This window comes from Tiliqua scincoides, chromosome 3 (genome assembly GCF_035046505.1).
Source record: "Tiliqua scincoides isolate rTilSci1 chromosome 3, rTilSci1.hap2, whole genome shotgun sequence".
NCBI classification, from domain to species: Eukaryota; Metazoa; Chordata; class Lepidosauria; order Squamata; family Scincidae; genus Tiliqua; species Tiliqua scincoides.
Window position 1 is genome coordinate 100,754,767 of NC_089823.1, and position 24,336 is coordinate 100,779,102.

The 24,336-nt window shown below is 43.2% G+C and overlaps 1 protein-coding gene across 2 annotated transcripts in view; it reads left to right on the top strand.

Moving 5' to 3' along the window:
• LOC136644437 (fibroblast growth factor 14) overlaps window positions 1-24,336 on the top strand; it is a 153,153-nt gene that overhangs the window by 123,345 nt on the left and 5,472 nt on the right. The window lies entirely within an intron of this gene.

Consider the following 24,336-nt stretch of genomic DNA (forward strand, 5'->3'; position numbering starts at 1 on the left):
GAGGCTTGACATGGGGCTCTGGATCCAGCAGAGCAGAGCTTCGCTGGTCCCATCCCCCTCCTGCCCTGCTCCCTCCTTCGTCACGCCTTCTCCCTGCCTTCCCCCCACCTTGGAATGCCTTCCTCCACGCACCAGCTCATCTCTCCACTGCCCTTCTCACAGAGCACTGGGTGGTGGTCCACCAGCTTCTAACCTGTGCAGGGCCAGTTCTGACAATGGGCTGGTAGTAATGGTTACAGATGTGCCTTATTCATCAGGACTGGACTCTCAGTAACTTAAGTGCGTATCTGACATTGGATGGTAAGGCTCGAAGCTCACAAAAAAAAAATTCTTGAAGAAGTTAACAGCCAAGGACTGGTGCTTCCGTATTAGGCTGACAGTTGACACTACCTTGAAAGATGCTTCCTGCAGCTGTGGCAGCAAACCTCTCATAATGTAGGTCACTCTTGAAAGAAACTGTTTCTCAGGGCATCTGTGCGAAAAAATGACAGGGAGAGAAAAAAAAAACCGTGGCTGCTACAGATGTGCTTTGAGGAAATCTGACATTTGCAATTTACTGTAGTTGAATTAAATGGGCACCATTCAGAAACACCAACTGGTGTGTCGCACTAATTTTGAATCAAGATCTTGTAGCTGAGAGAGGCTACTCATATTTTTGAACTTGCTTGTGCAAGCTAGGTGATCACCCATCATAAACTCAAAATTATCCAATGTAGCCCTGGGCTTCTCTCCTAAACCACTCAGAATGCTAAGAACATAAGAAGAGTTCTGCTGCATCAGGCCATAGGCCCATCTAGTCCAGCTTCCTGTATCTCATAGTGGCCCACCAAATGCCTCAGGGAGCACACAAGACAACAAGAGACCTGCGTCCTGTTGCCCTCCCTTGCATCTGGCATTCTGACATAGCCTATTTCTAAAATCAAGAGTTTGCACATACCCATTATGGCTTGTAAACTGTAATGGATTGACCTCCAGGAACTTGTCCAATCCCCTTTTAAAGGCATCTAGTCCAGATGCCATCACCACATGCTGTGGCAAGGAGTTCCACAGACCAACTACACACTGAGTAAAGAAATATTTTCTTTTGTCTGTCCTAACTCTCCCAACACTCAATTTTAGTGGATGTCCCCTGGTTCTGGTGTTGTGTGAGAGGGTAAAGAGCATCTCTCTATCCACTCTGTCCATCCCCTGCATAATTTTGTATGTCTCAATCATGTCCCCCCTCAGTCATCTCTTTTCTAGGCTGAAGAGGCCCCAATGCTGTAGCCTTTCCTCATAAGGAAGGTGCCCCAGCCCAGTAATCATTTTAGTTGCTCTCTTTTGCACGTTCTCCATTTCTGGGCATTTCTACACTTGTGGCATTTCTACACTTGTGGGATTGTCCCTTGTAGCTCGCAGTAGGCAGGGTCAACCTGAAAGTGGATGGAACTCCTCAAGTATGGGATTCTGGTCCTAGACAATTTCCTGCCTCGGTCAAGCTCAGTCACCATTTTTTGGAGCTCCTCATCAGTGCCTTTTTAAAATAAGACTTGCTTTTTCCTTGCCTTTTCACCCCTTCCTTTAGTCCGTGGTAAGGTCAGCGGTGGTGATTTGTGTAGTGGGCTTCGAGCAACAGGGAGTTCTCTCCTGATCAGCTGTGCACAGGGACTCCACTCCAGAGCCCAGGAGAAGCCGCATTTAGCGTGTTTGCCTCCGGGCTGTTAGAGCAGTTGGGTGACGGCAGCACCTGGTCCTCGCCTCTGTGAGGTAGTGGCAGATTTCAGGGGAAACGACAGCCCCTGATGGTTGACCCGGTACTACTGCAGTGAATAGGACAACCTGGCAGTGCTCAAATAACTCCATCACACCCACAGCCTGCCCAGCGATCACCGGGTCCTATATTTACTTTACGTCCGGCATGGGTGCCATTTTCTCTGCTGTTTTACTGCTCCTCAGCTTGTTTTCCTGCCAAAACTGTGTCAGTGGTGTGAGGCTGTAATGGTGCCATTTCTATTCTGTGGAGGATTGCTCAGGAACATGGCCTGACACACAGTGGTTCGTAGTTACTCTCTCTTTATTACCTGGTTTTTAAAAAAAGTGATAGCAAGTAATTGCTTTACGCATCCTACTCTGCTTGTTCCTTGCTCAGGTAGATCCCACAGGTGTAGGAATGCCCCCGCCTCCACTAGGGAAAACAGGAGTTTGCCATACTGCGGTAAGTCCTACTCCTGGTGGAGGCAAGGGGCATTCTGCCCACCACTTATCTGATAGCATCACTCACTTCACATCAAAATGTTCTTTGCAAGATTTGGGTACTTAGGGATTCCTTATTATACCCTTTCTTACTAATCCATTTACTCCAAGTAGTTTTCCATACCCTAATGAGTTCAATTATTCTGTTCACTAAAGTTTGTTAAAGTTTGAAGCTACCGTGCACTGGGTCATGGCTCAGCTACTAGTCTGGGACCGGATCCCTGTGCTCAAGGAATTCTGCCCACTTTAAGTTGGCTCTTCCTACTGTGAGGGACAATTCCCAGGGAAGGCAAACTCCTGTTTTCTGCAGTGTGGAACTACCATTCCACCAGTGTGAGAATAGGATCTTAGTGGCTGTACCACAAGCAGAGAAATGTTACAATAATTTCAGAAATTATTATTTCATAAATTTCAGTTTTTTGAAAGTGGTGAAGGATTTCTTCTTTGTATTGAATAGAATCGTCAGTGTTTGAGCAAACATGGGAAACTGGAGGTATCTCATACGTATTTGTTGGCATTTTCTTGTCTGCTTTAGGGCCCAGTCCTATCCAATTTTCCAGCACTTGTGCAGCCACAATACAGCTCCGAGGTAAGGGAACAAATGTTCCCATACCTTGAGGAGGCCACTGTGACTGCACCCGCAACACAGGAAGCAGTGCATACCCCATTGGCACAGCAGCACCAGCACTGGAAAATTGGAAAGGATTGGGCCCTTAGTTTTACATACTTGTAATGTGAAAGTATACTGCTATTCCCAGACAGAGTAGGGCCCAACGGGGCCTTTCAAAGGTCTGAAAAATGAAAGGCAGCTAGATAGCAGTCAGATTGAGGAAAGAGACCAAGCAGGCAGGTGTCAGCATAGGAAGGAAGGCATAATGCCCGCTGCACACAAAGTTCGACTTATGGGATTCTGCAGATAAAGCAAAATGTTCAACTGCTAATTACAAGTTTTTGTGCTTTGTTTTAAAAACAACAAGACACCTCAAAAATCAGGGTGGGAACCAAGCACTGTACAAGCAGCTCAATCCTCAGTGCTAATTCTTGAGTCCTAACACCAGTCTGTAATGTAAACAGCTACGGTGGATTCTTTCCACTACCAGCACTAACACTTTCAAAATACCAAAAGAGTATTTCATGGGAAGGTTGACGATGGAGAACAAATGAAGGAGAAATATTTGTTGCTTCTAATCCTTTGCTTTTTAGCTACAGTGTATAATCTGAGCATGTTTGATAGTCTACCTTAGCATGGAGCTGTAATATCCTCCTATCAGGCATGCTTCAGGTGTTACTTTAGCACAGTTACATCACAACAGGCTGCTGGATAGAATGTCTTTCCCACCTCTCGTTCTGCTTGAGTATGAGGTTCTCCCGGTACCAGCACCATATGTGGATTGGGATGAGTGTGCTTTAATTGGCACCATGCAATTAAGTGTGTATGAAAAGAAGATCTTGGGAGGGTTTTTTTTTTCCTTGATTCAAAATTATGTATAGAATACTCCCCTGATACCAATTATAAAAAAGAAAGTCTAGAATTTAATTAGCATTTGATGATGCCACTCAGAATTTATTCAAATTATAAGCTCATCACATGAATAATCTTTTATCATCTGATTAGATGGAGCAATTCATGTGTCTAATGATACCTGCTAATCAATCAGGAGGAGGAAAAAGCTTCAAAACTAAATCTGTATGCAAGCAATTTGGCTCTGAGGAGCATCAGTTCTGTTCTGCTTTAGCTAACAGACATCCATAATGATTTCAAGAACAAGTCTTCATTTGGTATGCCATGAGGCTCCTCTTCCCTCCCCCAAAAGGCATTCTACTGAGCCCAGCTTTTAGACTTTTGGTAGCATGAAGCACTTAATTCTGATTTATTTTTTTTAATAGGGAAATACTTAAGCATGGTGTGTAGCTTTAATCACTGAAATACTTTTACTGCCCTGCCTCCAGTAATATTGATGCAAAAGGTCCCTTTGCAGTGGAACCCTTTCTCATTATACATTGGAAAGGTGTGGGATTAGTATCCTTTGCCTTGGAAGAAGGTGGAGATGTAAGGGACCAGACACATGTGCACAGGTGTGACACATGTACCTTCCTTCACTCCTTATGATTCTTCTTGGGTTAGCAATTAACATGACCCCAGTATAGGGAGCAGTGAAATTGCTTGTTTTCCCATTATGGAGGATTGCACTATTTCTATTTACAAATAAAAAATTTGTGAATCACAGACAGCCACAAATTACAAATTCAAAATTAAATCCTACTGATGCTCACAAAACCTACTTTTAGGACTGCTGCCAGAATTAGTGTTCCAGCAGTAGTGAACTCGCTCAAAACTAGTGAATTTATATGTGAGTTTGAATGGGAAGGGGGTGGGAGGATCAGAGTGGGATGGGAACCTGGGGTGGCATCAGAAGCAAGAAGCGTGGACCTGGCATGAGTGACTTGTGCCAGATGCTATCCCCTCTGGTGCCAGCCAACACACGCCCTTTGTCTCTTTTGACTTGCAACAGCTCTAGCACAGGTTCGAGCAGATCCATTGGGGAAAATATTTTCCCTTTCCTCACCCAACACCCCCCCATCACCTCCCCCCCATAGCATGCAGCGCAGCCCATTTTGGCTCAGCTGCATGCTGTGGAGAGGGAAAGGATAGAATTCAGCTGCTAAATTCAGGTTATCACATAATAAGCACAGAGCATATTTCATACTTCTGAAAGCACTTGTTCCTGAATGACAATCGTTTATAGTTTGGCTGTGGACTTCACAAGAAGCTATTCAAATATGTGAATTTTCCTGAGCAGGCCATTGGCCTTGTAACAACTGGATTACAATCCCTCTGGAGCCATGGAAATGTCAGTATACATCTTAGATCAGCCATGTTTTTTAGGAAAGTTTGAACATCCAATTTCCCAAACAACTGTAGTTTGAAACAAGGGAAAGCCCATTTTAAAACTGCATAACTACCAGGCTAACACAGTGAGGCAGAGAAAAAGCTGCAATTTTTCAGTGAACTGTACAAGTTGAAGTCTTCTAGCAAAACTGTTATCTCTGCCATCTCTGGTACACATATCATTAGCAGGTAATTTGTTCTTCCCGTGTAGGTGTACTGTGAATGAAGAAGTCTGTGGGTGTAGTGTTTCAAGCAGAGAAAAGATTAAAGTCATATTACTACCATTTTTGTTAACTAGGAGTTGCAAAATGCAGATCACGTCCATTCTTGGTAGGCATATTTAGATATCACATGGTCTCATAAGTAGACTTGCTTGGTAGCATTTATAATATCTGATTTTATAAACTCCCCCCCCTCCCAATTTTCACACTGTAAATAAATGCACGGACAAGGAACAACATACTGTATTTTGCTCCACTCCTTCTGCCTCCTGCTGTGTTTTCCATATTAACAATGGATCATCATGTAAATCTTAGGGCCTGTAAGGGATGTTTCCACTGGCCTGTAAAGAGGACAGGAGAAGGAGGAGAAGCCAAGTTATATGCTGCCACATTGCTGGGGTCCTGTGGCAAAGCCCTGCATGTGGAACCCCAATGGCATGTTGGGTCCCTAGCACCCCCACACTGGATGGCAGTGGTGATGATGTCCTTTTACCCTCTGCAAACAGGCTCTCTACCCAAGACTCTGCAAGGATTTGATAATGGAAGAAGCTAGCAGGATCACTGCCAACAGTACCAATCAGCTGGGGGGAGATTAGGGACCCACACTCTGTATTTAAGCCAAGATATCAGAATTAGAGAAGGGATCAATTTCTATATTTTTAACGTGAGGAAATGAATCCAAAGGTATATTAATCTATTCTTTTCTAACTGATAATCTGTGCTTAACTTATCTGCACAAAAGCACATTCAAAGCAAGGAAATCTGTGCTGCTTACCATTCTGCACACTGATGGTATAAATGGCCCCTCACCTTCAGAGCCATTCAGAACAGGGAGAGTGAAGTGGAGGAAATGCCTCTGCTCCGCTCTCCCTACTCCAAGGCAAAGGTGAGGGGGAGGGGGTTGCTTTACATGGGCATTCAGACTCCTGAAAAACTTAGCATTTTGCCCTTGTCCAGGAATCCTCGTACCTCTTGCTGTCCAGTTATTCTTCTGTCATCCACAGAAAAGATAGTTTCTGTCAAAACAAGCAGTATTCTTTCACAAAACGTTTAGTTCATTGTGAATTGAATTCAAGAAGCATGTGAACAGCATAGGACAACCAGCTGATCGTTGTCCCATCAGCCCCCGATTGGCTTTATTTTGAAAGGGAAAAATTACCACAGTGATGCTTTTTATTCCTGAAAGTACTGATTTGAGTCTTCTAATCTGTCTTTTACTGCTCAAGGCTATGGAAGTCAGTAACTCAACAACACAAACACCCAAAATTTCACATCCACAAAGTCTCCCACTCTTTGGTTCAGGGGTTTGGCATGGCACTAGCTGTGGACCTCTGAGCTCAACAAGCCACTCTTCCCCTTTTCATGACTCAGGCGGTCTAGCCAGGGCTGGCTTTGTTATGAAGGGACCTGAAATGGTCTTGTGGAGCAGCACCTTTGGAGAGGTGGTAAATGCCCAAGCACCCAACTCATCTGTGCGCTGCGCTCTTCAGATCCTTATCCAATCTGATTCTTTTCTGACTTGCTGGGAACAAGCTGGAAGAGGATCGCAGCAACATCAACTGGGAGAATGAAGATAAATCTGCCTTGGCTCCAAATAGCTTATTTTTCTCTGCTTGGTTCTTACAAAGACCCAAGGAGACAGTGACAGGTCTTTTGAGCCAGCCTCCTTTTCATTTTAAACGTACACCCATCTTCTGCTTTGTGGTGCTGGAGTCAGGCCAAGACACTGGGTCAACGAAGCTGCTTTCCTCTAGGAAGGAACTGCTGAAGTGACAGTACAGCCAAGTTGCTCCAAAATCTAGGAGCAGATGTTGAAGTGAACATATTTTCCCAGATTGTAATTATAGAGGCTACACAGATAGAGCTAAAAGTTCAAACCAGCAATCTCCACAAACCCAAAATACTAATTATCAACCTACTTTTCCAAGCTGTCACACCTTGAAAGGCTCTTCCCCATCCTTCTACTAGCAGACAGAAAACTCCATTTCTTCTAATAGGAGAGAAAAAATACAGGGACATTCTCACCCACTAGGATTTGCAACACAATGTGTGTGGTTTCCCCCTCTCGTGCTGGGGATTCATAGTCCTACCAGATGATATAGATCTTTCTAGCTATGTTTAACAACAGAGAGAGAGAGAGAGAGAGAGAGAGAGAATCCTATCCCCTTCTTCCTTTAAGGCAGTGCAGTGATTCCCAAACTGTTTAACCCTGGGGCCCACTTTTTAAAATGACATTCTGTTGGGACCCACCTAGCTTTAGTTTCACCTTACCAACTGCTCAAACCTCTGTTTTCATCCTTTTTACTATGTTGGGGGAAACCTTCTGAAGCATTTGTTGAGTTCCATATTCATCAGATCAGGACCGTTCTGGTGGCCTTGCATCCCCCTTCACCAGGCCTTTGATAGGAGCCAAGGGATATTTGCCTGCCCATGCTGCTACCCTACCCATGCTGCTCTGTTTCAGTTTCCATAGGACTCAATACATTTTCCTTGTCATCTTGGAGGAGGGGAGACTTTCTTCTGGAGTGCTTTTTAGGACAGTCAGCAGATCAGGGCCATTCTGGTGGTGTAGTGTTCCTCTCAGCCTGCCCTTCAAAGTGCACTGAAGCACAGTCACCTGCTCATGAGTAAAAATATGCATGTGACTCAGTTTCACTTTCCATAGGGCTCAATACATTTCCTAGTTAGCTCTCAGTTTATCAGTTTCTGTATCATGACCCAGCAACAATCAGGTCGCTACCCATTGGTGGGTCGCGACCCTCACTTTGGGAATCACTGTTTTAAGGCAATAGGGTCAAAGCAGATGTGATGTTTGAAGTGTCAACAGTCCTGATAATTCTTAGTCCTTCTTTATAATATCCTTCTTATATAGTAGCCAAAGGAGGGACACATACCTGCATTTGGAGTTCTTGTTTCTCTTCATAAAGGAGAGTAGATCTCCAATTTGAGCATTGCACAAGGAGCAGGACCAGTCCTATGTCCTCCATCCCAGCATGCTGTGGCCAAAGCAGCTTTCAGGCTCATTGATTTCAGTAGTTTACTTCCCAATCAGTGTGTTTTGGATTGTAGCCTAAGCCAATCTGCAGCATATTAAGGTCAAGGGCAGCCCAATCTTCAAACTAGTAGTTGGAATTAAACTTATTTTGTTACATTGATTGTAATGTGCATAACAATTTTGTCCTTAGCCCAGTTAAGCTAAAATGCTGGTATTTAAGATGGTTTAGTTCTGTTAATTTGAATGAGACTATATCAGCTTAAGTCAGAGTACTGCAGTTTAACCAAATCGGATTAGATCCAACCACTCCGATTAACTAATCTGTAGTCAGCTTATTAAGAGCAATGCTTTTAGTATGTGTAAATCATGTTTGTATCAAGAGATTTGCCTTGTTCCTACATCCAGCAAACATGGAAGCTATCCTATCTTTTTTACCTTTGCTGTACAACTGAACCATTATAGAATATCTGTGTTTTTCATTGAGAGTTCTGCTGGCTGACTGACCATAAAAGTAATTCCATTTTATTTTCTGTTATATCTGAAGTTATAAGTGGAGACCCATCCAACTGTGAACAAATGCAGACTAGTATATCCATGAAAGCCATTTGTTTTGATTTTGATGAAACAAATTACAATTCAAAACATATTGTGTTTTGTTTAACTAACAAAACTGATAGTCATTAATTAATGAGAGTAAGTCCTATCTTAGACTTACAGCAGTGGATCTCACCGTCTGCCGCTCAAAGTCCTGTTGTGGTGTCGCAAAATGGCATGCCACATGCTGCTGCTGAAGGACCACTCAAATTGCCCCAAAGCAAGTAAGGTGACAGTGGGGGTGGGACATGGACAGTTGGGGAAGAGTGGGGTAGGCAGGAAGTGGTTTGAGGGCAGGAGGGGCTGGATCTCGGTGGCAGTCTTACATGTTGGGATCCTGTCCCCCTTGTCCTGATCTGACACAGCCCCAAGACTCCTTGGACTTACACCATCTGAATAGCTGGCATAGGTCTGAGGAAACTCATGGGGGGGGGGAGCTTATGGGGAAGTACATCAAAAATATTTCAACTTTCCTCTCCCAGACCATCTGGCCACCTCTACCACCACTGGATGCAGTGTGCACTCTGCTGGCACTACTGTATCACATAGATGGGGAATAGAATTAGGGCATGAGTACATTACGTACCATCACAAATGCTACATTTCTTCTATAAGCATTTCAATCTGCATTCATCTTGAAACACCTATTCACTGAGCACCATCGTTCATATATAAGTTGTAATTAGAACTTCCTCATAGGTTGTTGAACTTTCCTGACAAGGATAGGATTGTTTGAGTGGCATAAGCTTCATATCACAATCACTTAATGTTTGTTTCTTGTTGTTTGGTCAATTGGACCACTTCAAACATTGCAGATTGCCTAGTTCAGAAATCCCATCATTTAGGACACAACGGGCAACCTGCAGGTAAATCTGGAATATCTTGATTGACAACATGCATGAAGTGCTTTGCTGTTGCAATTTGTGGCTGAATATCTATGTAAAAACCTGAACCACATACACCTGGTTTAGGTTAGTTGGCAACCTTCAGTCTCGAAAGACTATGGTATCGCGCTCTGAATGGTGGTTCTGGAACAGTGTCTAGTGTGGCTGAAAAGGCCGATTCGGGAGTGACAATCCCTTCCACACTGGGAGCAAGTGCAGTCTGTCCCTGGTCTGTCTCCCTGGCTATAGGCCTTCCTTCTTTGCCTCTTTGCCTCAGTCTGTTGGCCAAGTGTCTCTTCAAACAGGGAAAGGCCATGCTGCACAGCCTGCCTCCAAGCGGGCCGCTCAGAGGCCAGGGTTTCGCACTTGTTGAGGTCCACTCCTAAGGCCTTCAGATCCCTCTTGCAGATGTCTTTGTATCGCAGCTGTGGTCTATCTATAGGGCGCTTTCCTTGCACAGGTTCTCCATAGAGGAGATCCTTTGGGATTTGGCCATCATCCATTCCCACGACATGACCGAGCCAACGCAGGCATCTCTGTTTCAGCAGTGCATACATGCTAGGGATTCCAGCTCGTTCCAGGACTGTGTTGTTTGGAACTTTGTCCTGCCAGATGATGCCGAGGATGCGTCGGAGGCACTGGAGAGGACACTCCAACTTTGCCATACGACGTCAGCACAACACAGGTAGCAGCAGTACACCTGGTTTAGAACCTGACAATCAAGTTTCAGTTTTTCGTAACAAATTGTTTCCATATCACCACAGACACCCGAATATAAGGCAATCTCACAGATAAGAATATAAGGCAATCTCACAGAGAGCGGTTTTGAGCAAAGAAATCATGAAATTTTCTATGACCCTCGGATAAGTTGGGGAAGCTTAAACTTAGGGGGGCGTCTGACTGTAGTTTTGTCTGATTTCACCCGAAGTCAGATCCTGAAAAATAACCTATCAGTAATTGTTACCCAGGAACTGCACAATCTTTAATTTATTAAAAATTTAGTAAAAGATCATAAGATACGTTTTTAATCATTAACTTTTTAAATTATGGTCTTCACAACCTTTTTGTCCATACTATCAGAGTAAATCCCCTGTAAACAACATATCAGTAAAACCATTAATCAAATCCTTCTTTAAGGTGCTTGGTGTGTTAAACCTGAGACTCTACGTAGACAAAATATAATGCATAACTGGGAGAGTGCAGTTCAGTGGAGAGGCATGCAGTGAGCATGAACAAGCACAGCTACACATAGCTGCAAATCTGATTACTCAGAAATAGACCCCATTGCTTTCCATGGGTGTTATTCTTAAGTAATGGTGCACTGAATTGTAGACTTCGTTTCAAACAGAAATGAGGATTACACCCTGGGGTTTTAAAAACCAGACCTCTGCCAAACATTTGCAAAATGAAATGAGGGTGCAGAAGGGTCTGCTAAAGAGAACAAGGCTTGCTTGATTTAAATGGAAACCTTACGCCCTGGCTTACTTTTTTCCTCAGGAAAATAGAAAGTTAACTTTGGCTGCAGCTTGCCCTGGAGGGGTTGCCATGGAGACTAATAGCCCTCTAATTATCTATGCATTGTCTTCTTGCTTCTCCTGGTGCTGCAGCCTGCCTGAACAGCCCTGACCTTGCAGATAAGGCAAGGAGATGATCTAAGTTTGATTTATTGGCAGAAATTTCTTGACTTATAGGCGAGTATGTATAGCTTTTCTCTTCTCCCCCCCCCCCCCCACTTCTTCAATCTTGGGGCTCTGGCCAGGTTGCAATTGTAAAACTAGTATGTGAGTTCAAGGAGGACTTTTAGGCTTGTTTTTCATAAACATCAGTCACCCTTGTGACATAGCAAGGTGCTTTGGGAAACAGAGGGAAGCCTGAAAAACAGTTAGTGATGTGCCTAAGGAAGAGTGGGGGGGGGGGAGCTGTTTAAAGTAAAAAAAAAAAGTCACTGGTCACATGAGTAGTCTTTGGATGAGTCTATATTAGCTGTTTGCATACTGGTCCTAGAATGTGGTTACAATAAGGAATCGCTAGGTTGCCTGCAACTATTTTACTAGCTTTTACCACACTAGCTTTTTCATGGAGCTGCATAGCTGAATTATAGCCATGATGTATAACTGATATCAGTGGACTAAATTGGAATTTCACTCTTATTTGCCATAGTTTTGCAGTTAGGGAAATGCAGGACCAGGAAGTAGCCTTATCGTGCCCTGTGTGGGTACTTGGGTATCGGCAATAAAACATGATAAAACGTGACAAAGTCCTCATATTGCAAAGTAAAATCGCAGTCACAAGAATTCCATATTATGATTCTGCTTCAGAAAAAATGTCTGTTGATCTTGTAAGTGCGAGTTGAATCTGCTTGTGTTATGTAGAGGGCTAAATTGACAAAGAACTCTTACTTTATTTTATTTTATTGGTGAGACGTAAGCAGACTGTGGGTGTTTTTCAAAAGTTGTGAGTCTGCAAAGTGTTAGGCAAGAGGCAGACAATGTGTGGGTGGATAATGTTTCCTTAACATTTGCACTTCTTTGTTATTGTTGACAGGAGCAGAAGATGAAATCCTTGCTTCAGGATTTATGATATTCTGTTTATTATTACAGCCTTTCCTAAGAAAGTGCAAAAACAAAAAAAAGATGTTAGTACTAAAAAGAGCACAAACATGGTGCTAACCCAATGTGGGCTAATATTGTGACCACATATTGTGATTGACCACATGCAACTAATGGAGAGCTGGGTAACTTTGCAGCAGGAGAAAAGTAAAGTGCACATTACTTGTTCACTATTTTTTTCTTTAAGGGGGGCTATGCATCATGCTGCAGCATATAGCCTTTTAGCAATGGTTCCCAACTCTTATGGAGGAGTTGAGAACCACATGAATCTTTGTAAGGGAGGGGCTGTGTCCCCAGGATCTCACTGTTGCTGGGGACAGAAGGGAGGTTTTATCTACAGCTAGAACCAGCCAACAGGGGGTGCAGGGAGCCCTGCGGTCCCCACGGCAGGTCTCCCCAAGCTTCCAGTTAACTAAAAATAGAGACTGGAATCCACTTCCAGGTTTCACAATTGAAAACTGGAAGTGGTTTCCTATCACTATTTTTAGTTAATCGGAGGTTTGGGGAAACCTGAGAAGGCATCCGCAGGGCTCCCTGCACCCTGCAGGAGGCTGGCACTTGCTGTAGGTAAGTAAAACCCCCCACCCTCTGTCCCCAGCAGCAGTGTGATCCTGGAGATTGCATGGCTGCCATCCCCCCACCCTGCCCTTTAAGGAGCCAGGGCCAAGTGCTTCCCTGGTTTGTGGGTCACAATCCACCAGTTTGGGAACCACTGCTTTATGACGTAAACTTACAAACTGGGGACATGGGGATGAGTAGATTGCATTCTGGGAGATAAGTTACCAACCTCAAGACTCCTTGATCAGGTGTCTCCAGGAATCAGCCTCAATTTCCAGGTGGCTACTGAAAAAAAAATCTTGGAAATTTTAAAAGGGCCTCCAGGAATTTTCAATACTGAATTAGGTTGGAAAAAAATTTCCAGTGATAGCTTCAGTCAGAGTTGGCAACTCTAGAAGTGATCACTCATCTTCCATTATAAACACTGGCGCATGTTGCAGTGCATGAATGCCAAGGGCCTGCTGGGAGGGCTGAGAGAGTTCCGTTAGGCCCAGTGACATTCCTTTTTCCCCCTTATGAAGCTATGCCTAGACAGAGATCAGCAATAGACCATACCCTAATATTTGCAAAAAGCAAAATTAACAGTGAAATGGTAGGCAAGGAGAACTCATACTGGTATTCTCCAGATGTCTGCTTTCCAACTTCTTCTTTTTAAAGGCTGTTATGATTTTAGATATTTATTTGCATCTTTCGATTTACGAAATCTTAATTTGGATGTTTTTGAAATAGCGCAATTTGCAAATTAAGACCAGAAGTGCAATTTGTGCGACTTTGTTTATGAAATAGTGTTGTATAGCTTTCCACGCTTTCACATGTTTGGCCAGCAAGAGAGACATATTTCAAATGAAGTTGGATTAAGAAAGTATGTATTTATGTACGAACTCTATAGTGCTATATTATAAACTAAGCTTTCTGTACTGCTTTCCTAATATTCAAGTGGGATTATGCCTTTTCACTGGCCCTCTTGAACCTCTTTCTCAATCTCCCTCCCTCTTGCTTATTCTCTGCCCCTCCCCTCCCTCCCAAGGCAATTGCCATATGATAGCAAAGAAGTGACACATTAATGTAGCACCTCTATGGGGCATTTTTTTCTGTTCATATTGCATGAAAGAATCGGATGATTGGAAATAGAGCAGCTGCCTCTGAGCTGATGCTACTGTTGAGTTTCAGAGAAGAGAGCCAAGGTTCCTTCTGGCATAATCCTTGCCTTACCTGGCTCTCCAGTCTAGATAAGCCCAGCTCCACCAGCTGCAATGGTTGCAGATCTCACCATCCACCCCCATCCCCGCCTCAACCTGCCCTTCCTACTTCTCCATCAGCACTTTAAAAATCTGACAGGCTGGGGGAGAAGAACTGTGGTCAGGCTCCTAGAATGCATTCCAGATGCAGACTCTTGGTTTGAGGCAACTTTAAGGTGAGGCAAGGAGCATGGGAGGGGTCTCACTTCATTCTTGTGGCTTTTAAGAAATTTTGGCTTTTAAGGAAGTGTAAAGTCATGCACATTGGGGCAAAAAATCAAAACTTCACATATAGGCTGATGGGTTCTGAGCTGTCTGTGACAGATCAGGAGAGAGATCTTGGGGTGGTGGTGGACAGGTCGATGAAAGTGTCGACCCAATGTGCGGCAGCAGTGAAGAAGGCCAATTCTATGCTTGGGATCATTAGGAAGGGTATTGAGAACAAAACGGTTAGTATTATAATGCCGTTGTACAAATCTATGGTAAGGCCACACCTGGAGTATTGTGTCCAGTTCTGGTCGCCGCATCTCAAAAAAGACATAGTGGAAATGGAAAAGGTGCAAAAGAGAGCGACTAAGATGATTACGGGGCTGGGGCACCTTCCTTATGAGGAAAGGCTACGGCGTTTGGGCCTCTTCAGCCTAGAAAAGAGACGCTTGAGGGGGGACATGATTGAGACATACAAAATTATGCAGGGGATGGACAGAGTGGATAGGGAGATGCTCTTTACACTCTCACATAATACCAGAACCAGGGGACATCCACTAAAATTGAGTGTTGGGCGGGTTAGGACAGACAAAAGAAAATATTTCTTTACTCAGCGCGTGGTCGGTCTGTGGAACTCCTTGCCACAGGATGTGGTGCTGGCGTCTAGCCTAGACGCCTTTAAAAGGGGATTGGACGAGTTTCTGGAGGAAAAATCCATTATGGGGTACAAGCCATGATGTGTATGCGCAACCTCCTGATTTTAGGAATGGGTTAAGTCAGAATGCCAGATGTAGGGGAGAGCACCAGGATGAGGTCTCTTGTTATCTGGTGTGCTCCCTGGGGCATTTGGTGGGCCGCTGTGAGATACAGGAAGCTGGACTAGATGGGCCTATGGCCTGATCCAGTGGGGCTGTTCTTATGTTCTTATGTTCTTATGAATTTTGGAGGAGAAAATTCACTACACTGATTTGTATCCTGTTGATGTTTGGTTTCCAGTATACTTGAGGCCCTAAACCCGTGGGGGTGGGGAAAAGACTCTCTCTCTCTCTCTCTCTCTCTCTCTCTCTCTCTCCAACTTTTGCCATGGAAGTGGGGAGATATTCCCCTCCACATGTAAACAAAGAAACAAAACTTCAGGAAAGTAAGTGTGCTCTAGATTCCCAAGCATCTCCATGCCCCAGAGGCTCTGGGTAATTCCCTTCTCTCTCCCTTTTGGAGCAAGGTGGAATATAAGTTGATCAATAAATACAGGTCGGCTCTTTTTATATGTGAATTCAGTACCTGTGGATAGGGCCTCTGAGAGGAATTTTATCAGGGGGAGGGGTGAAACAGAGCGGGTGAGGGTGGTGATGGGCAAGCAGAATGGGGCAAGGGGGAGGCAAAACAGGGTGGGGGAGGGCGGAGACAGCCTGAAAAGTCTTTGGAGCCCAGATCTACCCACCCATGTGGCATCTGCATCTAGATACAATAATACAGAAAGCCAAACACACTCCTAAGCCTCTCTAAAATCTTTCAAATATAGAAAATCACGTAGAAAATTAGCATCATATTTAGGCTCACACTAGAATGAAAAGTATCCTTTGCATACCAAAACTTGCATCTGCAAGTTCCGTAGTTCTGCAACTACAGTTCTGCTTCTGCAACTGTGTCCCTGAGCTCGTATACACTCTTTCATGGCAAGCAGATCTATGAGCCAAAGAGCTACTGTAGCAGGCCAGTTTCCTTCCAGATCTGAGGCTGTGTTAAGGAGTGTAATGTGTGCATTCCTCGGCCCTGCATATATGATTTGCCAGTAGCTGCAGCCTTACGCTTGTGGTAGTGTCCCCAGCATCTCATGCAGGCCACAAGTCTGCGTAGATAGGAAAATGTAAGATCCCAGGAAATTTGTGAGTTCCCTCCTTTGGCTCCTGGACCCCTTTTTGACCCTGGGCTCAGGTAGAAATTACCTCCTTTACTCCCTTCCCCTAGGCCCTGTCTGGAAATTTGATTTTCCATGGGTTCCAAATTCACAAGGTGGCCCAACCTGGACTGTGAGGTACTCGGATACTGATATAGAGATACTGATCTACAGTATCAAAATTGGGCTGAACATATCACATTTGCCACATTGTTTTAAATGGAGTTGAGTTAAAGGAAAACCAGAAAAAAAAATTATCAATTCAGTGGGACGGCTGAATTGGATGGTCCCCAAGAGTACACCATTGAAGAACTGCTGGTATGCCAATCACTGCCCTCAAATGAAATCCATTGCATTGTTTGCTCCAACAAAAGCAGTGGAGTTCATACATGCCAGGACTATAATAATCATATTCATGTTATTTTCCGGCTTAAATCCTGGAAATGCTGAATGATCACATTGCACATCTCCACTTGGCAGTACAAAAAGGAGAAATAGGAATCGGTGAAAAGAGTCTCGTGACAGCCTGCTCAACAAGCAAGGGAATGAGAAGCACATAAAATATAATGCATTTAATTGCAGAAATAGGAGCTTCTTCTGTCCAAATTCCTGTTTCTGACAGTGACAGAGACTAAGAAAATACAAATAGCTTGTGTCACAGATGTGGCAAATGGCAGCTTCTTTTACCTCAGAACTCAAAATGGTATCCTGAAACAACTACTTTCAAGATTGCTGAGTTCCAACTGCAAAGAAAACCTTATGAGTTTAAAAGACATCCAAGAAAATAAAGATTTGCCATTGCAATCTGTTGCTACAGAACAATCAATTGAAACTAAACAAGATTTAATGATATGCTGTTGCAAGAGTAAGTGCCAAAGTCAAGGTGCTTTTTGTGCTTAGAATAATGTTCTGCACCTGTATAAATGACCTTGGGTTTGTTGAGCTCTAACGAATAATTAATTTTAAAATTGCCCATGTTGTGTGTCTGATGAATCCTTAAGAAATTTGTTCATAGTTTTCCAAGCCAGTACAAGTCATATATTAGTATATGTTCTGGCATAGGACTCAGACCTCAATGATCCAGGTTCAAATTGCTGTTCAGCCATGAAGCTTCCTGGGTGACATGGGCTAGTCCTTATCTCTCAGCCTCACCGATCTCACAGGATTGTTGTGAGGACAAATGCAGGGAAGGAATCATGTACACCACCCTGAACTCCTGGGAGGAAGGGTGGTATAAACATAAATAAAATAGTATTTGCTTTAGCTGCATTACAGATAACTTATTTTGTAAGTAATAAAAATATTTAATCACACATGGCACAGTATTTATTGAATTTTTCTTGTCTTTAATTTTTAGTAAACATTGCCCATACCAATCCATAAAATTCCTAAAATATCGTATTCATGTTTTCCTGCATTTCTTATGCCTAATGGCAGCCCAATCATACTTAACTTCCCATTTGGCAATGCAGTTGTGCATATCTGGACTATATCACTAAGTTCACATGGATTCAAGTTGGGGGATTGACAGCACAATCCTATCCACACTTTCCTGGGAGTAAGCCCCATTGATTCTAATGGAACTTGCTTCTGAGTAGACATGCATAGGGGGATAGCATATCAGCATGCATCACTCCTGCGGATACCACTCTGTTCCTGGCCCTGATTGTCCCTCCTCCCTGCTCCCATTGTTGCCCCATTTCTCTCTCCCCTGCCCCATTCCCATTCCTCTCTCGCACCCCCTGTGCTTACTTACCAGCACTGGGGGGCATCCTTGGGACAGGCTGCACGGAATAGCTTGTCATGTTCTGCAACTGCTATAAATGGTCTTATACCACCAGAAAGCTTATTCTAGTGCCCTAAGTTGCAAATAGAGTTGGGCCAAATGACTACAATCCTATTCTGTCTGACATAGGATTCCCACCACAGACAGGAATGAGCCTGCTAATCTCACCCATGCAGGCCACTTGGTTACTCTGAACATGTCAAAACTTGCAGCTGGAAGACAAGTGATTCTTAGTTTGTCTTGGGGGTAGCTAAACCTGTGGGTAGCTAGGAGGGTTTAGTCTGGCACTGTTTTAGTGGCAGTTCCAGGAAGGAGTTAAGTGCAGCATACAGTACTGTAGAAAACATTCAAGGGTTGTCAGTCCATCACAGTTTTTCCGCTTACTTTTGCAAAAGTGCAGAACTCTGTGGATTTTACATCTGTCATCTAACTGGCTGCACAATTTCTCACATTAATAAAAGTATACGTCAGCTTAAATGTCAAGGATTTCCCATTTGACTTTACAAGGGAATTCCCAAATGGCCTCTGTTTCTTGATCATGTTGATGAGGGCAATTAAAAATTATTATTATATAACAATTTGTTTAATAAATATTACTGCTGCTGCTGCTGCTGCTGCTACTACTACTACTACTACTACTACTACTACAGGCAATCTTACAGGGAATAGTCACTCTGAGTGGAACTATCCTGAAACCTGATGATCAGAAGCTTTGGAATCACAGGGATTCTTCTTTTAACTTAGTGTACATATGCGAATGCATGCCACAATCTAGCCATTGGTTATTTTATTTATTTAAAAGATTTATATCTGGTTCATGATTTCTGATCATGAAAGAAAGACCAGATTTCTTGACATGCTAAATGGCTGTGCCTTGGAGCAGCTAGTCATGGAGCCCACCAGAGCTCAGGTGATACTGTGTGGTACTCACAGAATTTAGGGATGTAAATGTTATTGAGCTACCAGGAAACAGTGACCATGCTGAGATCCATTTTGCCATGCATGTTGGGGGAAGAGTGTCAAGCAGATCTGAAACAAAAACCCTTGTCTTCCAAAGAAGGGACTTCCCTCAAGAAGAAACTGATTAGAAAGAAGTTGAAAGGGAAGGTAAAAATAGTGCAGTCCTTCAGAGTGCATGGAGGCTGTTTAAAACAGGTAGTAGAGGCCCGGCAGAAGTGTGTACTGCAAAGAAAGAAGGGCCCGATTAAGTCCAAGAAGGTGCCGGCATGGCTAACGAGCAAAGTTATAGAGGCTGTAAAAGGCAAGGAAACTTCCTTTCGTAAATGGAATTCCTGCCCAAATGAAGAGAATAAAAAAGAACATAAACTCTGGCAAAAGAAATGTAAGAAAGTGATACATGAGGTCAAGAAAGACTTTGAGGAACACATGGCCAGCAACATAAAGGAGCATAACAAAAACTTCTTCAAATATATTAGACGTAGGAAACCTCCCAGAGAGGCGGTTGGCCCAGTAGATGATGGGGGAGGAAAAGGAGAGATAAAAGGGGACTTAGAGATAGCAGAGAAATTAAATGAGTTTTTTGCATCTGTCTTCACGGCAGAAGACCTCAGGCAGATACCACTACCTGAACGGTCTCTCCTGACTAAGGAATTAAAGTCAGATAGAAGTTAAAAGAGTAGATGTTTTAGACCTAATTGATAAATTAAAGATTAATAAATCACCAGGCCCAGATGGCATCCACTCAAGAGTTATTAAGGAACTGAAGAATGAAGTTGCTGATCTTTTAACTAAAATTTGTAACTTGTCCCTTAAAAAGGCAACAGTCCCAGAGGATTGGAGGATAGTTAATGTCACACCAATCTTTAACAAAGGAAGGAAATGGGACCCAGGAAACTATAGGCTGGTCAGCCTAACATCTGTTCCAGGTAAGATAGTAGAAAGCCACATTAAAGAAAAAATCTTAAAACACATAGATGAACAAGTCTTTCTGAGAAAGACTCAGCACAACTTCTGTAAGGGTAAGCTTTGCCTCATGAACTTTTTAGAATTCTGTGAAAAAGTCAACAGGCACATGGATGTGGGAGAACCTGGTGGATATTATGCATCTGGATTTTCAAAAGGCGTTTGACATGGTTCCTCACCAAAGACTGCTGAGAAAACTTCATAGTCAGGGAATTAGAGGGCAATTCCTCTTATGGATTAGGAATTGGTTAAGATCCAGGAACCAGAGAGTGGGTGTCAATGGGTGGTTTTCACAATGGAGAGAGGAGAAAAGCAGTGTGCCCCAGGGATCTGTGCTTTTCATCCTGTTCATAAATGACCTGGAGGTAGGGATAAGCAGTGAAGTGGCCAAGTTTGCGGATGACACTAAACTTCCAAGTGGTGAAGACCAGAAGGAATTGTGAAGAGCTCCAGAAGGATCTCTCCAAACTGGCAGAATGGGCAGCAAAATGGCAGATGAAGTTCAATGTAAGTAAGTGTAAAGTAATGCACATTGGGGCAAAAAATCCAAACTTCACGTATTGGCTAATGGGGTCTGAGGTATCTATAACAGCTCAGGAGAGAGGACTTGGGGCGCTGGTGGACAGCTAAATGAGAGTTCAACCCAATGTGCGGCGGCAGTGAAGAAGGCTAATTCCATGCTAAAGATCATTAAAAAGGGAATTGAGAATAAAACAGCTAATATTATAATGCCATTGTACAAATTGATAGTATGGCCACACCTATTGTGTTTAGCTCCTCACAACTTAAAAAGGACAAATTGGAACTAGAAAAGGTGCAGAAGAGAGCAGCCAAAATGATTACTGGGCTGGGGCACCTTCCTTATGGGGAAAGACTATAGCATTTGAGGCTCTTCAGTCTCGAAAAGAAGCACCTGAGCGGGGACATGATTGAGACATACAAAATTATGCAGGGGATGGATAGAGGGATGCTCTTTTCCCTCTCACACAACACCAGAACTAGAGGACATCCACTAAGACTGAGTGTTGGGAGGATTAGAACAAACAGAAAATATTTCTTTACCCAGCATATGATTTATCTGTGGAACTCCTTGCCACAGTATGTGGTGATGGCATCCTAGATGCCTTTTAAACAGAATTTGACAGATTTCTGGAGGAAAATTTCATCACAGGTTACAAGCCATGGTGGATACGGACAGACTGGTAGCTCATTATGAGGGCCAGGTAGGAATATTTTTCTGTCATCCAAATTGGCCATGGATGGTAGTTTTTTTCACCTACCCCAAACTGGTGAGGGAGGGAAGGTATATTCAGTAGGCGTCATGCATTAAAAATTGGTCACTTGTGGTTAATAAAGTAGCACCAATCTATTCTGGTGTCTTCGTTGGAGGGAGGGGAGGTATGAGCGTAAATAGAATGCTAGATTCAGGGAAGTAGCAGCGAGCTGCAAGGATCTTGTGGTCTTGTGTGTGTTCCCTGAGGGCCCAATCCTATCCAACACCAGTGTAGCCACAATGCAGCCCTGAGGTAAGGGAACAAATGTTCCCAAACCTTGAGGAGGCCTCTGTGACTGCCATCCCACCACAGGATGCAGTGCATGCCCCACTGGCACAGTTGCACCGAGACTGGAAAATTGGATAGGATTTGACCCTGAGGTATCTGGTGGTCCACTGTGAGATACAGGAAGCTGGACTAGATGGGCCCTGGACCTGATTCAGCAGGACTCTTCTTATGGTCTTATATCTTTTCCCATGCTGAAGGAAATGCCCAAGCATTGCAGGAACAATGCCAAGCATGTTTGGAACATAAGGAAAACCCAAATGGATCAGAGCAAAGGCCAAAGTGCCAATAGGAATGGACCAATAGTTTTGGCTCATTTTGCACACTTGCCTTCTGCTGTTTAAAACAGAATGGGGAAAAAGTCACCTCCTCAGTGGTACTATGTCAACAGCTTTGTAACTCAACAATTTAGCATATATTTATTCGGGCGAGAAGACCATGGTTGTGTCAAAGACTTAGAATCCATATTGTTAAAAAAGTCCAATGTTTCATTTTGTTTTTTCAGAACTTTGTCGAGAAAAACACACATAGACAGGACACATTGTTTGCTAAGAGAGCAAGCCAGAAACAGCAGTACCTTCCAGGTGCTTAGGGTTCCATTTTACTGCTGTGTTCTTAAAGCAAACTCAGCCTAATCATAGTATCCCATCTCTGCTGGAAACCTCTTCCTTATAAAGTTCTTTAATGCCTGTTCTTTTTAGAACTGGAAGCCACGTATTGCTAATATGTGGAGCCAAAACAACATTTTGTTGATGTTTTGGGGATGTTTAATTATTTTGATAGCTTCTCTGTAAAGCCTTGGGAAATAAAATCTATTACTGAAAAGAACTTGTGTGACTTTGAAATGTATTTGATGACCCGTTTCTATTGTATGCTGTCTGTTGCTGATTGATCCAAGTGCATTAAATGGCAGTGCCTCTCATGTTCTGCAAGTCTGGTTTTTATAGAACATTTGGTGGTGCCTGTGTAGACATGATTATACTCACAGGGTATCCTATACACACCAGGTATATCTAGCTGTTGTCTCCGATCCTTAGGATTTTCAGTGCAAGCTAGAGAAGACCTCAGTTTTCAATGCAACCTAGAGAAGGCCTACTGTTTGTTTCAGTGTCCATAATACACAATGTGGCAGCCATCTTTATTGGCATTCGGAGTACCTCAAATTTGTGCAATGAAGCGGCTTATATTGATTGTTTGGTCCTGTCTCCAAATGAACAGACTTTTCTTCAGATGTGGCCCATCTTTACATTTTCTCCAAAGAGAGCAAGCATTCAAAGGATGTGGGAATGAAGAACTAGCCTCTTGCCAAGATGTGAGGCTGAGGCTTAATGAAATAGGTACAATGACTGAAAACCCTTCCTCATTCCATAAAATAACCATTCAGAGAAATAGTAGCAAAACTTTTACCATTTTGAAATTATTGGCTGCCCTTAGAGGCTTGGCCATCTTCCTATTTTTATTGCTTCTCAATAAAATCTCAAAATATTCTGTGAGGAACACCTGAGAATGTACTTAAAATAAATTCAGTCATCTTCAGTATGTACAATTTTTAAAGACTTTCAGCTTCACTTTTAGGTTATATTTAGTTTTCTGGATGTTTTTTTTAACTTCTAGTCAAAGCAGAGCCAACCATTTATGAAAGCAATAATTTAAGAAAATAGACTGCAGCATTAAACTGCGCTTAATTGCTTGTACATAGAACATTTATACCCAGAAAATTTTCCCTTTTGGTACTTATTCTGGTGGGTTTTGAGAATTATGCGTGGCACTCGACATATTTTTGCCTAGCAGGGTGCTGAATGTCCAACTGAAAACCATCAACCATAGTTGTGAGGAGTCTTTTAGCAACAGCAATTCTTTTGTAATGTATTTTGTTAGCAATGCGATCGAGATTTTACACACTTCTTCTGCATAGTAATTTTCATCTCTAAACAGCAGATGACTTTTTTACAAATTAGTTGCATGGCAAGAATGAGAAATATACACGACTGATGCATTTGAATGTATCAAAGTGACTGATGTCACTCTGAATGCCCTTCAGGGAGATAAAGCAAGGTAGAAATTTAGTAAATAAATGATAATAAAAAACAATTTATTGCACTATTGTTTTTGATGATTGGTTTAAATCTTCATCTCCTGTAAAGCTATTGAATGGGCAGTTCAATCCTACATAACTCCTCGGGCAGCAACGGAGCTATGCCAAGGCACTGCTTCCTGCAGGGAGATTTGGGTCCTAGAGGCCTCCTTGGGGTAAGAGAACATTTGTTCACTTGCCCTGGGATAAGACTGTGCAGGATTTTGGGTCTACTCAGACCTGTGGCTTTTATTTAGCTGGTGTAAGCCCGAGTGGACCCAGGTTGGGGGATCATGGCCAGGACGGGGGTGGGATATTGATTGCATCACTGTCACCGATACTGCCACCTATCCAGCCTCAATTTGCCCTCTTGCCTGCTCCTATCTACACCCCATTCTACCCAGCCCCATTCTGCCCCTTCCCTACCCCCTGCATTGACATACCGGTGCCCGCAGGCATCCTCTATAGACCTGGCCACTTGCTGGTTGTGGCCAGGATGTGCTGAATTGTTTGTCACATTTTGTGACAGCTATAGAGGGCCTTACACCTCCAGAATGCTTGTTCTGGTGGTTCACAGCCCTTTTAGAATTGGACCAAAAGAGTCCTATAGCACAATTCCAAACATGTCTGCTCAGAAGTAATCTTCATTGAGTTCAGGAAAACTCACTG